An 8,182-nucleotide genomic window follows, 5' to 3' on the forward strand; every position below is an offset into this window, starting at 1 on the left:
CTTCCCCTTCTCTTTCCCCTCCTTTCCCCCTCTCTCGTCCTCCCCGGTTCCTTCCTTTCCTTCCCCCCACCCACTCTGTATTTTCCGGGATGAACCTTACCCTGCTTGGCCCTGTCCTCTCCCCGCCCTGCACACTAGCTGCCCACCCGCTCCCCGCTCCCTGGCAGAAACCCCCAGGGCCCGGTGAAGGCCGGGGCCTTGAGGCAGACGGCTGAGGGATGCTGGGGGTACATCAAGCTGACTCCGTGGTTCTCACTCAGGAGGCTGGGGCAGAGCCACCTGGAGGGCTCTACCCACAGATGTAGATTTCTATCCCCAGGGTCTCCAAGACTCACTTCTGGGGTAGACCCTGATCATTTGCAATCTAACCAGTTCCCAGGGGGTGCTGCTGCTTGAGCTCTGAGAATCACTGGACTGTCACGTTCTTCCTCCTCCTGGTGGTGGTTTAAAACCCTATCCATTTATTTATTTTTCATTCATCTGACAGTTCTTAGGCCATGACCAAGTACTGGGGACTGGGGTAGGGGAGGGAGTAACCGTGCAATTAGAGGCGGGCCTTTCCTCTGGGAGTTCACATTCTGGAAGAGCAGAAAAAGGAGGACAAAAAGAACTCATTGAGAGTAGGGAGAAATTACTGTCCCCAAAACAGGTTCAAGTGAAGCTTTGTAAGATTTCTAAGAAGCAAGGGATTGCAATTGGCAGCGGGGATGGGCAAGGCTAGTGAGGGGCATGGCATTAAGCTTGGCCTTGGAGAGTGGGTGAGAGCTGACCTTGTGATGACTGGGGAGGCTAGGAATTCTGGGTGGAGGGAACAGCAGTACCAACTTGTTGGAGGTGAAGAAAATTGTTGGGGAGTGGTGAGCATGGGAAAGGGGCGAGGGAGCAACGCTCACTGTGACCCTGGTAGAAATTCAGAAGGCTTGTCTTAAAGAAGGGGGAAAGATAAGGGAAAGAGCTAGGCATACATTTGGGAGTTCATTTCCAAAATGAAGAGGCTCTAAGGAAACTGCATGTCCCTCAAGATGTCCAGTGTCTCCACTTCCGCCAATGGAGGGGCCTATCCTGCAGGGCTCCCTGGAGGAGGTGGGCCCCCGGCAGCCCAGAAGGGAGGCTGGGGGTGCAGGAAAAGCACTGAGGGACAGAAAGTTCTGCTTGGTTGGAGCAGAGAGTGTGCTGAGGCAATGGAGGGAGGTGAGGCTGAAAAGGGACATGGGACTTCAGGAGGGACATTAACAATGGTGGCCAGGGGGAGGATAATATGGTCAGTAGGCTTTATTATTATTATTATTATCAATGTTTTGAACATCCAAAATTTAAAGAGTCAAATAATTCTGTACCATTCTGTAGACTTAAAACACAAAAACAGCAGCTCCACTCCACTCACCCTTCCCCACGTCTGATTTCCACTCCCCAGAGGCAATGATTTTCAACTTTTTCAGTCATTTTTTCTGGTCTGTGCTCCATATTTTCAACCATGCAGTCATACAACACTTCTTGATTTTTAGTCACTAGTGCTATTGGATCGATTCCCTGCTACGGAGGATAAGAAAGAACTACACTCTCCCACCAACCTGTCCACCCACCCCATGCCCGTGACTTGCCTTCTTCCAGCCTCTCACGTTAGTGACATCACACGTTGGCTAAGTCTTCACTCACTGCCTATGTCAGGGACTCTAACCAAATGCTCGTCGCTCCCAGCCGGTCACTACATGTACACCCTGAACTACTCTGCACTCCCTTCAGTTCTGGTTCCTTCATTTTCTGTGCACCATTCACCCATTCGTCACCAAACTCACCGCCAGACTTGGACTCATCCCCAAACTCACTTGCCAGACTCTTCTCAACATGCTGGAGCCTGTCAGAGGATCTCTCTTGTAACTCCTGAGTTTGGATCCTTTGCATTTGACCCATGTCTTCTCTCTGTATAGGCCCTTCCTTTTGAACCACAATGTTCAGACTTCCTACTGAGGTAATTTGATGTGGCTCATTTTTCATCAGCTCTACTGGGCAACTGGTGAGTCCTTTCCTTCGAAACAGGTGTCTTTCAAGCCATGGGAATTTTCCTGTATAATTTCTTTTACATTTCTTGACTTTAGCCATCTCTGCTCTCTTATTCTGGAAATCCTCTTTTTGGATATGAGATTTCCTGAACAGATTCTCTAATTTTCTTATATTTTCTTTCTTCTTTTCCACCTCCTTTGGGTTTTTTTTTATTTTAATTTTTTTATTCTTTCTGAGGGAGTTTCATTATTTATCTTCAACATTTCTATTAGATTTTTTATTTTCAGTTCTCAAATTTTTTATTTCTAAGATCTTTGTCTGTTTCCATTTCTAAAGCCTGGGGTCCTTGTCCTCGTGGGTGCAGAGCCCTCTTCTGTCTCCAGCGCTTGGTCATCTTTGGCTGTCTGCCTGTGTTAAAGGGGAGATGGTAAAACACTGTTTGGAAGCTCTTTAAGCAGGGAGAGCTTGTGGAAGGGTAGGCTGCACTGGAGGAGGACCTAGCCAGGCCTTTTCATAGGAAGGATGATGCCAGTCCACATCTGTAAGTCTTTTCCCTTGGCCTGGACGGTATCGCAGAGACGTCCTCTTCCACATGCTGCCTGGCAGCCAGCATCCCCAGCCAGGTGGCAGGCCTAGAGCAAGAGTACAGATAAAGGCCCACATGCCTTGTGTCTAAAGATTATAAGCCAAGCTGCTCTCACAGGCCTGTCTGCAGGCCCACCAGGACCTGTGCCACCTCCCTGACCCAGAGCTTACAGGAGGCATGCCCTCCCCGCCCGCACGGCGGTTTGCTCACCTGAGTGTAGTGGCTACCTGCCGGGGCTGGATGTGCAGGTATCCATTTCCTGGAGCTGCCGTAACAAGAGGAGTTTACTGAAGGGATAAATTGGGAGATTGGGATTGACATATACACAGCACTATATACAAAATCAATAACTAATAAGGACCTACTGTATAGCATAGGGAACTCCACATTCTGAAAAAAAAAAAAGAAAATGAAATGTTAGTCACTCAGTCGTGTCTGATTCTTTGCAACCCCATGGATTTTAGCCCTCTAGGCTCCTCTTTCCATGAGATTCTCCAGGCAAGAATACTGGAGTGGGTTGCTGTTCTCTTCTCCAAGAGATCTTCCCAGCCTAGGGATCAAACCCAGGTCTCCTGCATTGCAGGCAGATTCTTTACCATCTGAGCCACCAGGAAAGCCCACATTCTGGGATAACCTATATGATAAAGGAATCTAAAAAAGAATGAATCTTAAAAAAAGAATCTAAAAAAGAATATGTACACCTGAAGCACAACATTGTAAATCAACTATAGTCCAATAAAAAGTAATTTTTTAAATAGAGAAAATTTTTAAAAATATTGATAGAAAGGGAAAAAATAGAAATAGAAAAAAAATAGGCCTTCCCTGGCAGTCTAGTGGATAAGAATCCACCTGCCATTGCAGGGGACACGGGTTCCATCCCTGGTCTGGGAAGATCCTGCATGCCAAGGAACAACTCAGCCTTCTCACCACAACTGCTGAAACCAGGATGCCTAGAGCCTGTGCTCCGAGAAGCCAGTGTGATGAGACACCCGTGCGCAGCAGCGAAGAGCAGCCCCAGCTCACCACGACCAGGGGAGGTGCACGCTCAGCAGTAAACACCAAGCACAGCCAAAAATAAAGCAATCAGTCTTTACCAAAAAAAAGAAAAATAGAACCTTACTCTTCCACAGTTCTGGGGGCCGGAAGTCTAAAACCTGTGTGTAGGCAGGGTGATGGTTCCTTCAGAGACTCTAGGGTGAACCTTCCTTGCCTCTCGCAACTTCAAGGGAATCCAGGTGTCTTGGGCTTGTAGCTGCTTCTCTCCAGTCACTGCCTCTGTCTCAACATGGCTTCCTTCTCCATGCCTGTGTCTCTCCAGGTGTCAGATCTCCCTTCGACTTTCTCTTATATCGACTCCAGGGTTCAGGGCCCATCCTAAATCCTGGATGATCCTATCCCCAAATCCTTAATTTATTCACATCTGTAAAGATTCTTTCTTTTTCCAAATGAGATCACAGTCGTAGGAACCAGAGGTCAGAAATAGGCCATATCTTTGTGGGTTGGGTAGGGAGGGACAGGTTCATCCCCCTGCAGAACAGAAACCAATGCCAGGACTGGTCCCATCAGATGCCTCAAGGACTCTTGATAGGAAGCAACCCACTGCACAGCTCACCTCCTCACTTCTCACGCTAAGGATTTCCAGGCAGTTCATAGCTGCTTCCAAACTACCCACTGGATGGAGGGAGAGAGGCAGTGTGGTTATGACGGGGGCCTGGTCCACTGAGACACCAGCTTTGGATGGCCTGGGGTGGAGCTGGGGGTGCAAATTAAAAACTCTATCTTGGATTTTCCAGGGCTCAGGCTATTGTTTATTTCTCCCCTTCTTCCCCAGTCCACCTGAGAGCATCAGCCCTATACCAGCCATCTTCAGTCAATTTTTACTCAAGCTTTCAAAATATTTCTGCTTTTTTTGGCCCTCTTTTTTTTCCGGATCTTAGTTCCCCAACCAGGGATTGAACCGGCACCCTCCAAACTGAAAGCACAGCGTCCTAACCACTGGGCCACCAGGGAATTCCCTCAAAATATTTTCTTGAGTTAGAAAAGAGGGAAAAAAAAGCCTCTGTGTTTCCAAATTTGAGATGCATGGGGGTAGGGGGAGGCTTCTAGAGCAGGGAAGTGCCCGTGGGGCCTGATGGAAGACCAGGCTGGAATCTCCCCTCCAGACGAGGACTTTAAATGCTTCCCCCTTCCCTGCCAGAGCCTGGGTCTCTGAGCCCCATTGAATCCCCCCAGGCTGGGGTGGGGTGGAGAATGACACAAAGTCTCACACTGACTGAGCCTTCTATTTTCAACACGGCTGCAGCCACATTTCTAGACGTGCTAGGCTTCCTCCACCCGTCAGCCCTCCCGAGGGTCTTCAGCATAGAACGTCTGCTTTCAGGAGGGCTTTTCCAGAGTTATCACTAGTGAGTTACACCATCTTTGCATAAATGAGCCATTTGTATTTCCTCTTTTATGAATTTCTTGTTCATGTGCTTTGCCCTTTACAAATGCTTTATCTCTTTTGGATTAAACTGTAAAAGCTCTTTTTCTATTCAGTTTAGTCACTTCTTGCCTTCACATATGTTAGTTTATCTTTCAAATACAGGTGATTTTAATCTATTTTTGGTCCTCAAAATTCATCGATTTTTTTACTTTACGGTTTCTGAGTTCCATGTCATACTTAGAAATGCCTTCTTCACTGAGGTATTATTAAAATGCTTAACTGTATTTCTTCTAGCACTTTTCAGGTTTTCCTTTTCACATTTAAATATTTGATCCTTTTGGAATCTATTTTGAAGCCGGGTATGGATCCAGCTTTAGTTTTCTCAAATGACTAGCTAATGGTCTCAGCACCATTTTTTTTTTTTTTTCATTTATTTTGTATTGGGGTATAGCCAATTAACAATGGTGTGATAATTTTAGGTGAACAGCAAAGGAGTTCAGCCATACATATGTATATCACTCTCCCCCCAAACCCCTCCCATCCAGGCTGGCACATAACCCTGAGTAGAGTTCCATGTCTCAGCACCATTTATTGAACGATCTGTTTCTTTCTCACTGCTCTGAAGTAGCTCGCTCATCATCTGTAGCTAGGTCTGCTCCTGGGTTCTTCTGCTCACTCACTGTCTTCCTGTTCCTGGGCCCGTAGGCTGTCAGGTAATTTCTGTGGCTATACTGTGGGTTTCAGTGGCTGACAGACCGCACCCCTAGTCTTCTGAATTTTCCTGGATAGCCTTATGCTTATCCTTCAGATGAATTTTAGTGTCATTTCAGTTTCCAAAATAAGTCCTGTGAAGCCCCTGGATGAGCTTACATAATAACATACCACAAAAAAAAATCTTTCAAAAAACAGATTCCACCTAGGAAAAAAAAAATTGTACTATAGGAAACCATTACTAGAAAAGAGATGTCTCTAATTGTACCACCATCGTAGTTTGCTTTTTCTCTAAGAAAAAGAATATTGTTTCAATACCACTTGATCTAAGGAAGTTTGTAATTGTATTTAGCAGAAATCGTTTCAGCTGCAATTTCCACTCCCTAAGCTTTCCTCGTTTTCAGTAGAACAATTTATCATACTTCATTTAAAATGACTTCAGAAACAGACTCACAGATACAGGAAACATACTGGTGGTTGTAGGGAGGGGCAAATTAGGGGTGTGGATTAAGAGAGAGAAACTGCCATGTATAAAATAGATAAGCATGAAGGACATGTTGAATAGCACAGGGAATTACAGCTATTATCTTGTAATAACTTTTATGGAGGATCATCTGTAAAATACTGAATCATTATACTGTATACCTGAAACTAATATAATATGGTAAATCAACTATACTTCAACAACAACAAAAAAAAACAAGACTTGGAATCTGGTGGGTAGTTACACATTTATACCCAAAGCTACATTACTTGTAAAAGTCAAAGGAAGTGTATCTTCTCAACTAAAAACCCAATTCCCTGTTTTAAGCTAATTTGAACAAAAAGCACTGTGAAGCCAAAGATCTTGAACAGCAAAAAGGGGACCCATGAGGTCTTGGTTGCAACTTTTACTAAGATGACTGGCCCTTGGCTGAAGCACCTTCTTAGAAAACTCTCATCTAATGTCTTATTTATATTCACAATATTGCAGTGAAGTAGATAAGAGCAGTTTTTACGTCAGTCTCCAGCCTCTGAGAAGGAAATGGAGACAAGCACAGGTTGGTGATGCGCCTGGGTTACCCAGAGCTCCAGTCAGCTCAGTGTTTGGTACTGGATGGGTCTGTGTGGCTACAAGGCTCATTCCCAAAGCAGAAGCCAGTTAAGTTGGCCATATCCCACTAAGGAGGGGACTTGGCCCTGCTTTTCCCTGAGGGCTGCCACTGGAAGGCTGCCTTGAACCCAAGTGCCACAACCTTCATTTGGATATCAGGGACTGCCTGGTAGGATCAGCCAGTGGCAGAGAGCCCCAGGGAAGCTGCAGGCAGCAGTTGCTGCCCCAACCACCTCCTCTCCACCATCACCCAGCAAGTCCTAAACCTGCCTAAACCTCAGCTAAGCTGTGTCTCCCGGAGCTTTCATCCCCCTTATAAGGAACCACTCCAGTCTCTGACCAAGGCACACATGTCTTATGGAAACTGAGTCAGAGGACTCCTAGCCTGAACTATGGATAGTGTTGTTTCTTTCCATCTGTCAGAATTGCTTCACACACACACACATACACACACACAGGAATTGCTTCTGCCATCTCAAGACACTATGCACATGAATTTGAGTAAGCTCCGGGAGTTGGTGATGGACAGGGAAGCCTGACGTGCTGCAGACCATGGGGTCGCAAAGAGTTGCACACAATGGAGCAACTATGGTTTTTCCAGTAGTCATGTATGGATGTGAGAGTTGGACTATAAAGAAAGCTGAGCACAGAAGAATTGATGATTTTGAACTGTGGTGTTGGAGAAGACTCTTGAGAGTCCCTTGGACTGCAAGGAGATCCAACCAGTCCATTCTGAAGGAGATCAGACCTGGGTATTCATTGGAAGGACTGATGTTGAAGCTGAGACTCCAATACTTTGGCCATTTGATACGAAGAGCTAACTCATTGGAAAAGACCCTGATGCTGGGAAAGATCAAGGGCAGGAGGAGAAGGGGACAACAGAGGATGAGATGGTTGGATGGCATCACCAACTCAATGGACATGAGTTTGGGTGGACTCTGGGAGTTGGTGATGGACAGGGAGGCCTGGCGTGCTGTGGTCCGTGGGGTCGCAAAGAGTCAGACATGACTGAGCAACTGAACTGAACTGAACTGAGCAACTGAACTGAACTGAGCTGATTTCAAGAAAACAAAGGAGGGAAAAAAGAAAACCTGTTTAATGTCTGATTTGTGTAATAAAAGCTTTATTACACAAGGCCTTTTCTTCTTTGCCATCATTGGGGATTTTAGCTTTTGATGCTACTGGACTAGAGGTTAAGCTGTCTGTATTCTCCATGAAAGTTATACAATGATGTCTTTCCAAAGATTAGCCTTCAGTTCAGTTCAGTTCAGTCGCTCAGTCGTGTCTGACTCTTTGCGACCCCATGAATCGCAGCACGCCAGGCCTCCCTGTCCATCACAAACTCCAGGAGTTCACTCAGACTCAC

At 46.0% G+C, this 8,182-nt stretch overlaps 1 protein-coding gene across 1 annotated transcript in view; it reads left to right on the top strand.

Moving 5' to 3' along the window:
- Positions 1-8,182, top strand: part of RNF175 (ring finger protein 175) — a 65,938-nt gene that overhangs the window by 277 nt on the left and 57,479 nt on the right. The window lies entirely within an intron of this gene.

Source organism: Bison bison, unplaced genomic scaffold (assembly GCF_000754665.1).
Source record: "Bison bison bison isolate TAMUID 2011002044 unplaced genomic scaffold, Bison_UMD1.0 scf7180017864146, whole genome shotgun sequence".
NCBI classification, from domain to species: Eukaryota; Metazoa; Chordata; class Mammalia; order Artiodactyla; family Bovidae; genus Bison; species Bison bison.